At 29.8% G+C, this 9,409-nt stretch overlaps 1 pseudogene; it reads left to right on the top strand.

Moving 5' to 3' along the window:
• The first annotated feature begins 268 nt into the window (after nt 1-268).
• LOC114074893 lies at nt 269-2,943 on the top strand (annotated as a pseudogene).
• The last annotated feature ends 6,466 nt before the right edge of the window (nt 2,944-9,409 follow it).

The following is a 9,409-nucleotide window of genomic DNA, read 5'->3' as shown; positions in this document are numbered from 1 at the left end:
CGAAGTTCAGTACTGGTTTGAAGGACATTGTGTTGTACAACAACTTAAAAGTTGGCGATGTTTGCATATTTAAATGGACTCAAACTTCTGTTCAATCTCATGATATTTCCTTCTACTAAATGTATTTAAGATTGCTTTATCACTTGTTTAGTTTCCTACTTTAAACTCCTATCTATATTTTGTTTAGCTACAATGTGTTATGTTTGTTCCTTTTGAGATAATGTATATCTGGATCTCTATGCCTCTCTTTCTTATGTTAGTTGATGAAATGTCTGATTTACTGTGCAAGACTAAAGGTGAATTTAGATGATAAATATCATTCATAATAGTTCTATTTATTTTACTGTTCAACTCAATTTACTCACCTAAAATGAAGAAGAGGGAATGTTGTACTACTAGATTGATAATTCCATATTTCTTTTAGTAAGTGTTTTAATTTTATTGTTTTAAACCTTTTTTCACTATCATCGCAATTGAAATTTAATATGATAATTGTATTAGCTATAACGCTTTATCTTGGGATGCGCACAAGATTAATAAAACGGAAGTCATCTCTCGTCCTTAAGACGTGAGAGTTGAAAGGTATATCCATTACATATTTTTTCTTAATTAGTCTCTCCTTCGTTTGGGACGAATCTAGGCAAAAGAAAAACCTACTCACAAGGGCCAAGCTAGTTAGGGCCATACCTTATGCATTTTCTTATTGGTGTGGTGGTGCTTTCTTTCCTTTGTGGCGAGAAGATTGAAAAAGACTCACACCATTGTGACAATAGGGGGATTACACTATTTTAGTATTTCAGAATACATTTGCTTTTTTTTTTTTTGAAAAAATTTAATTAATATTTTTAATTTTCATTGGATTAATTTTAAAAATTTAAGTTTAGCAGATTATCTTTGGATTGGAGTAGCAAACTTGTATTAGTAATGTTTTGATGTGAAAAATGCTCATACAATACATATGTCTTTTACATATTTCGCATTTATGAATTAACTCAAAAACATATATTGCTCAAAATTTATTTCAATCTCCTAAAAAAGATGATATTATAAATTTAAATATGCTTCTACAATTGCTGCACATTTCACTAATTATTTTAAATAAAACGTACAATATTTGTGTGAGTGTAAATAAGTGGTAATAGGGTTAGGTGAATGAGTCTTTAATAGAAGTCAAAAGAAAGAAAAAGAAAGAAACAATCTTTATTTATTCCAAGACAAAGCAATAGTAGTCACATTCACGTGAGTGTATGTCTGCTTTCCTCGTGAGACAAGCATTGCATTGTTCTCGTGAATCACACTCCTATATATAGTAAACAAGTTCTTCAACAATTTCCCATCCTACCATCGATCATGGAAAACAAGTTCTACGGCTCTTCCTTATGGAACTTTTCTCCCAACAATCCTAAGTTCATCCAAACCATTACTTTATCACATTAATTACGTCGTCTTGTAAGTAATTAATTGTAATTTTATTCCTTGTAATTGTTGATTTAGTCAACACTAATTATGTTGTATGAAACTAAATTTATCATTTCTTTTGCACACAGAGGATTCCAGTAGTATTTGCTGAAATACATTGCAAGAACATGTTAAACCACGTGTTTCTTGAGGCTCCCAATGAAAAAGCATGGGAGGTTGAAGTGGAAAATTCTCAAGGACAAATTTGGATAGCCAAAGGATGGAATGATTTATGTGGCTATTACTCAATAAGCGTCAGGATCTCATTAGTCTTCATATATAACCCGCGTTCTCACTTTCGTGTCGCTATATATTATTAGAGTTCGAAAAGAAATTGAATATCCAATAGATCAAGAGAACGAATCAGATGAAGAAGAGGAAGATGTTCCAGAACTCCAAGCTAATGTTAATGTAATCATTTAAGAAGAAGATATTCCATGTAACCTTCAAGCTAATGCTAATGTAATCGAGGAAGAAGAGGAAGATATTCCAATTGACCTTCAAGATAATGCTAATGTAAACGATGAAGATATTCCAGTCAGTATTATCTTCATCAATTACATTAGAATTATCTTGAAGGTCAATTGGAATATCTTCCTCTTCTTCCTCGAATACATTATCATTAGCTTGAATTACTTCTATGATTACATTAACATTAGCTTGCATGTCTGGAATATCTTCCTCTTCTTCATCTGATTCATTCTCTTGATCTATTGCATATTCAATTTCTGTTGAACTCTGATCGTATATAGCGACAACAAAGTGAGAACACGGGTTATATGTGAACATTGGTACATGTAAACTAACTTCGGATTATATCAATTCCACTTTTTATATGAGAAGAGTGATACCAAGATTTTGGTATAGAAATAACAATGATCTTAGATAATACTTTCAATCAAATACGAGATACGTTTGACCTCAAAATCTATAATAGGATAGCCCAATTAATCCTTTGAACAAAATGATCCGCATAAAGAATTCCTTTTTATATCATACTCTAATGAATTGCAACCGTCTCTATGATTTTTTGTTAATCCACCATGAAATATATTTTCGATTGTAGCCTTCAAGTAATTAATGTGTGGTAAATTTTTCATTTCCTGTACCAACAACATACTTGGTCCTGTTAGAATTCTTAAAATATCAATCTCATCCAGACAAACTACAAAAACTCATGCTTCAGGAGCAAAATTTTTCTCAAATTCTAGCATTTCCACTACAGCTAATAAATTTTGTTCTACCTAATCCCTCCTTCATGATCACGTATTTTCAAGCTTACAATGCCGGAAATCTTTTTTGAATGCAACTAATTTGATGATTTATAGGAGTATTATTATGTTATAGGCAAAACAATCAAGCAAGAAGAGCACTGAGGCAGAGGTGATCCCAAATAGAAACGTAGAAGCAGTCGCGATCGAAACTATTAACACAGATACTGATGTCTCTTCTGAGGAAACGGTTGATGAGTCCAAAAATATGTGATCACATTGTTAAATCATATATGCAATAGTTTCTGGGCTATTTCTTATTAATTATGGTTTCCAAAGATATTTCGAATTAATAGTGAAGTGTTTAATTAAATATATGAAAAGTATAACGTTGTTGCTTTTTTAGATCATCTAAGAAGTGTTGAACAAGGTTCTTCCCTTTATGTTGAATTAATGTATGTGTGACTGCTACTGAGGCGTTGGTTGCTTTATCAATTGAAGATATATGTATGTTTTGTTATTCTGAATGAATCCAATTGTCACACTTCTAGCACAGTGTTGGAATATTGACCCTCAGATTTGCCTAAGGAACAAGTATATTCTATCTGTTTCTTTGCAAATTACAGTAGTTACGTAATATAAAGAAAATAAAGTAATGATACAATATTTTATCGCGGAAAACCCCAACTCGTAAAGGGTAAAAATCCACAACCTACACCTCCATAGCATTTAACTCTAATTCATTAAACTCTGAGCCTCAACAAAAGATTACAAATCTATACAACCTAACAAATTATAAACTCTAATTCCTAGACGATGATAAACAACTAGATCATCGATCCCACTTAAAGTTAAGAATTCAAATTACAACTCTTACAATCCTAGGAACTAACTATAATTCCTAAACACCAACACAAACCCCCCAAGGTTTATGTTCACAAGTCTTTAACTCACCCCAATTTGAAGACTCTATTCCTACTCCAATTTATACTTTACTAGATCTAGAAAAGAATTTAAGATACAACTCAATACAAGCAAACTTGACTTAAGAACCGTAAAACATAAGCCTATAAATCAGTTCTTCAATTGTTGTTTCCTGGCGTTCACTGCACTTCGTAATCAGAAACCACTCAAATCTAAACTCCCTCTATTTGATTGTATTCTTCTTGTAACTCTCTGTTTAAGTGCTCAAGTTTCTCCAAAGAAAATATTACCCTATTTATAGACATTGAACTCTTCAAAACCTTCTTCAACTTGAACTTGATTTACATATTTGATCATGCTTCCTACTCTGTTCTGGATTTGAAAGTTATTTACGTCGTTATACCTCCTACTCTGTTGATGCTTCCTACTTCGTTTATGCTTCCTACATAGCTTAGGATTTCTTTATGAAAGGAAACTTTTTGCACTAGATTCTTGTCGAAAAAGCATCGTATTCCAAATCATGATTCATAAGTAAACATGCATAAACATTTCTAGATGATGAATACATTTGAAAATGCTTTCTTTTCAAAATTCAAATTTTTTTTTATAAATATGCATTTAAGGAAAAGATAAGCAACATATTTATTTTATTATTTTACTTACTATTCAAAGAGAACATTGAAAAATAATTCTTGTGTGGCTTGACTCCCTCCTTGCTTATCAAATAATTCATGTACATCCCCATATGTATAATTGTTAACAATTACATTGAAGTTGACAATAATAATGTGAAATAAGTGTCATGATATCTCTTCAGTTTTGAATTTTGAATGTTACTAGTTGATTGAATACCTCGATCATATAGAAAGTTGAATAAATAAAACTCCAATGTAGTGTTGAACCACCCTAACTTTTGAACATTTTATGTCCTTTGTTGCACATCGCATGGATTTTTTAGCCACTCTAAACTCTATAAAGATTAAAGTTATTTATTTAACAATTTTAAAAATTCTAATCTACATGACACCAATAGTCTAATTACTACATCAAATACTTGATTAACATATCTTTACTTCAACATAATGATCAAAAGCTTAAACATAAACAAAAAAGTTTAAAACATGTACACATAATAAAAAAAATTAATAAAAAATAAACATAAATTAGTGACTGTAAAAAAACATACAAGAGAGCTGTAATAATAAAATGAAGCATATAGGAAAACTTGAGCCCACTGAATGCATATTGTTCCCTTAAGGAATATCTACTACCCGAAGTTTCAAGGAATAGATCCTCTCAGGATAGTGTGATTATATTCACAAGTGTGTTGATACAAAAACAATGGCGCCAATTAGTCATTCAACATGAGCAAAATACACAAATAAATAATTCCGCAGAAGAAGAAGAAGAAGTTTAGAATTTTCGTTGTTTTAAAATGAGAGGAAATCTCTCTATTTATAGACAACAAAAGATAGTGTTAGTAAATGCTTATGGTGCGTTATCAGAAAAGTCACAACTATTTGGAAAAGTCACAATTTTTCATAAAAGTTTCAACTCTTCATAAAAGTTGCAACACTTGATTAAAGTTGCAACTCTTCATAAAAGTCCTAACTCTTCGAAAAATTCGCAACATTTCTTAAAAATTCACAACTTTTTGTAAAAGTTGAACTTTTCATAAAAAGTTACAACTTTTTGTAAAAGTCGATAATTTTCATAAAATGTACAACTTTTCATGAGAGGGAAATCTAATTTTGGAAACAAATAAGTTAAAAAGAGAATCTTGGTTTGTGGTTGCGTCACATAGGTGGGCCAAGGTTCACTTTTATATAAATACTAGGTAACTTAGCCTCGCTTTGCACGTTCATAAACAATCTTTCAAACTTTAGAACAACCTTTCCAATAATTGACTATTATATGAAAAAATCTAAAATTAAATTTTAGAAGGTTCTAAAAACATTTCAACATAAATTTAATGATTCGACATTATCACATATCTCCAGAATTGTAAATATATAATGAATGATTAAAAGTATCTTAAAATTTAATTATTTTTATCTTTTACATAATTTATCATAATATATGTTTGCTAATATAATTATCCTATTAAAATTGAGTGATGTTTTTATGTAGCAATGAAGCATCAATTTTTATATTCTTTTGTACATGCAAAATATAGAATCTAATAATTCTATGGTTAGAAGATTGTTAAAAATGTACACCACAACAACATAATAATTTTTCTTAGAAAAAATTTACTTGTAAGAGATTAAATATTTAGCACTTTTTGTTATTGTTACTTTGTTATTCTAACAAAATTTTTAGAAGGAGAAGAATAAGTTTGAAACAACAGAGAAATAATATTGTTGGCCTTTCTTGAAATTCATTCTTTATTAAACTGCTGGTTTGAAGGCCCTTCTAAATGCTTCATCAATGCAATTTAATGACTTTTTCAGAAATATCTACATGTAATTGTTGCATTATGAAAGTAGAAGTAGATCAAATGTTGGATTGTCGACTCATGTTAAAGAAATATTCTTTAACATGAAAAATTAAAAATGAGTCTAACCTATATAACTCAAATGTTCAGCAATGACTTGGGACATGAAGGTCAACAAATCTATATTAATAGACACATATTTTTCTTTCATATTTTTCAAATTAGCTTGCCGAAAATAGTCATAAATCACATCAAAAATATTTAGAAGAGTAAAATGAGATGGAAAAAGAATAACATTAAGGATGGACTTTGTCAAAGTGAGATCATATACAATACTTCAATCAACTTTCTCCTTAAAGTGTACATAATACCCACTGATAGAATTTAGTAAAGATAGATACTTTACAATACGAAAGCCAAAAAAATATGGGCATGCAAAGCAATTAACTCTCAAATGATATTTTAATTAACAAAAAACTCTCATCCTTGTATGTGAAGGAATGACGTTGATAAAGAAACTAGAGATTTGTGGAGATTCTTTTATCGTAACTTCAACAATTCCAGCAGAAAAAACTACACGAATAGTTAACTAACACTCGTTATTTAATCCACACTAAAAAAACTTATAACAATAAATTTAAAATAAACATAAATAATAAAATATAATGAATGTATTCAAAAACAACAATTAATAATATAAGCTTAAATGAATGACTGTAAAAAGCATATTTATATCTGTATCAATACAATGAAACATAACGAAAAAATCGAGCCCAGCGAATGCACAGTGTTGCTTAAGGATTTATTCTCGTCTAGTACCTAAGGTTTAAGGGAATATATATAATGTCATGATAGAACAATTATATTCACCAGTATATTGATATAAAACAATGACGTCAGTGAGTCACTCAACAAGGGGCAAAGTTGAGAAAATATTTAAATGTCCGAAGGAAAAAAGAAGAAGTTCAAAGAAAATACCTCTATTTATAGACAACAAAGGGTATTGTAATCAGATGCTTATTGTGCCTTATCGAAAAGGTCACAACTCTTTGAAAATGTTACAATCCTTCAGAAAGGTTACAACTTTTCATAAAAGTCCCACCTTTTCGTAAAAGTCAGAACTTTTCATTCAAGTCGCAACTTTTCATAAAAGTCAGAACATTTCATGAAAAAAAAGGCTAGTTTTGAAAATAAAATAAATTAAAAGGAAATTCTGGTCTGTGGTGCCGCCACGTAGGCGCACTTAGTGTTCTTCTTTATATAAATATATGATATTAGATAATATTAAATAATTAACTACACATCAATAAAAGTTTAATTTTATAAATTAAATTTTATGGATAAATTTAATTTTTTGAATTTTAATAAATATACCTCCTTATTCTATAAATTTAACTAGTGAGTTTGGCTGCGCTACATGCGTTATTGAAAATTTTTGTATATATTTTATTCAAATATTTCCAATAGAATTTACGCACAAATCAAACTCCAAATTCAATTAATTTTTTAAAAGATCTTTCATTTATATATTCTTCTATGTTTAATATCACTTAAAAGTTTTTAATCTTTTATAAATATTTGTGTAGTGTACTTATAAGTGAAAAAAAATTATTTTTCTTAATAGGAAGTAGAGAAAGAAAAGAATTGCAAGAAATTCTGTATATATTTTGAGCATATATATAAAATCGTATTTAAACCTTTCTTTTAAAAAAAACAACCATAAATAAATATAAATATATACTAATTATAATAAAAAAGAACCATAAAGTGTATTGTCTATATCAATGTTTTGAACATTGGGAGTAAATGAATCATAAGAAATTTGGAGAAAAACATCATTATACTAATTTTTTAAATAATTCAACAAATATTATAAATTATCTTACAAAAATTTTAATAATATTTAATTTTACAATCTCTATAGGGAAAAGGACAAATTTATTCCCGTATTTTTTGTAAATGGTATGCGTATACCCTTCGTTATACTTTCAGAACGACAGTATCCTTGCCGTCGAAATTTTTGAACATATATACCCTTTAAGTTAATGGCGGTACACGTGTCTCAATCCTAACCACTAACTTGATATTTGTTAAATTTCTGCCCAAAATTTAAAAAATCCACCCGAATTAATTTTAAAACCCGCACAAATACATAATACCCATAACCAAAAAATACTAACCAAATCCCCAATTCAAATCACTTAATTTAAAATTAAGCAACTTAAACACTTGTTTAGCAGCATCTTTCCCCATCTTCATCCCAAAATCATATTCAACACTTAATTCTCCAACATCTCCTCAACTCTCTTGTAGAAGAGAAAGACCCATCCAAAGAAGCACAAAGACTGATACTAGGAATATAATTTAGTTAAGTAGTAAGGTTAGATTTGTTTGAAGAGAAGATGTGAATGAGAAAGAAAAGGAGTTCTGGGTCGTACGTAGGATCTTAAATTAGGTGAATTTTTTTTAAAACAAACTCATAATTTGAAGAGAAAAAAAACCTCATAGAAGAGTTATTCCTCAAAGCCAAAATCAACAACAATTTGTTTCAGCAGATTGCTTACTACCAAGTTGATGAGCTTTTCCTTTCTTCTTGTGCTCATTCACAGGGGACATAGGCATATTAATTCTTTCATTATGATATTGTTGTTGCTACAAAGCCGATCCTGCATCTCTTCTCTAAAGGATTCCAATTTGTCGTGACTAATCACCCGAGTATTGACGAACCGTCCAGATCTGGTTGTATCCTTATTGACGGAAGTTGCTTTGGTTCTTACTCTTTCTTCAAATATTTTGCCCTTCTGATCACGCTTCAGCCTACAATTATAAATCATGAGTCTTCGTGTAGTGGCGGAGCTACGTTGCCACTTTTGTTCTCGCCCTTCGGTGAATTGATTTGGGGATTTGGGTTTATATATTGGGTCATGGATACTATGCATTTGGTCAGGTTTCTAGATTAATTCGGGTGGATCTTTTTAATTTTTGGAAGAAATTTAACAAATATCATATCAGTGGTTAGGATCGAGACATGTGTACCACCGTTAAATTAAAGGGTATATATGCTCCAAAATTTAGATGGCAAGCGTACTGATGTCCTAAAAGTATAACGAAGGGTATACACATACCATTTACGAAAGTTCAGAAATATATTTGTCCTTTTTTCCATTTCTATATGTATTAGGAGCTTGTGTTCTTTAGGGTGCTAGCCTCTTCATCCTCTCTTTTTTGATTAATTTATCATATGCTCATATTTCTTTTAATGTAATATAATTGTTATTTATGTTTGAATGATCATTGTCCGATGCCATAGAAAAAGTTGCAAAATATGTATGAATTTCAAATTCACTGCAATGATATATTTGTAATAAAAAGGTTATGT

This window comes from Solanum pennellii, chromosome 1 (genome assembly GCF_001406875.1).
Source record: "Solanum pennellii chromosome 1, SPENNV200".
Taxonomy (NCBI): Eukaryota; Viridiplantae; Streptophyta; class Magnoliopsida; order Solanales; family Solanaceae; genus Solanum; species Solanum pennellii.
This window is presented reverse-complemented; position numbering and strand designations above follow the sequence as displayed.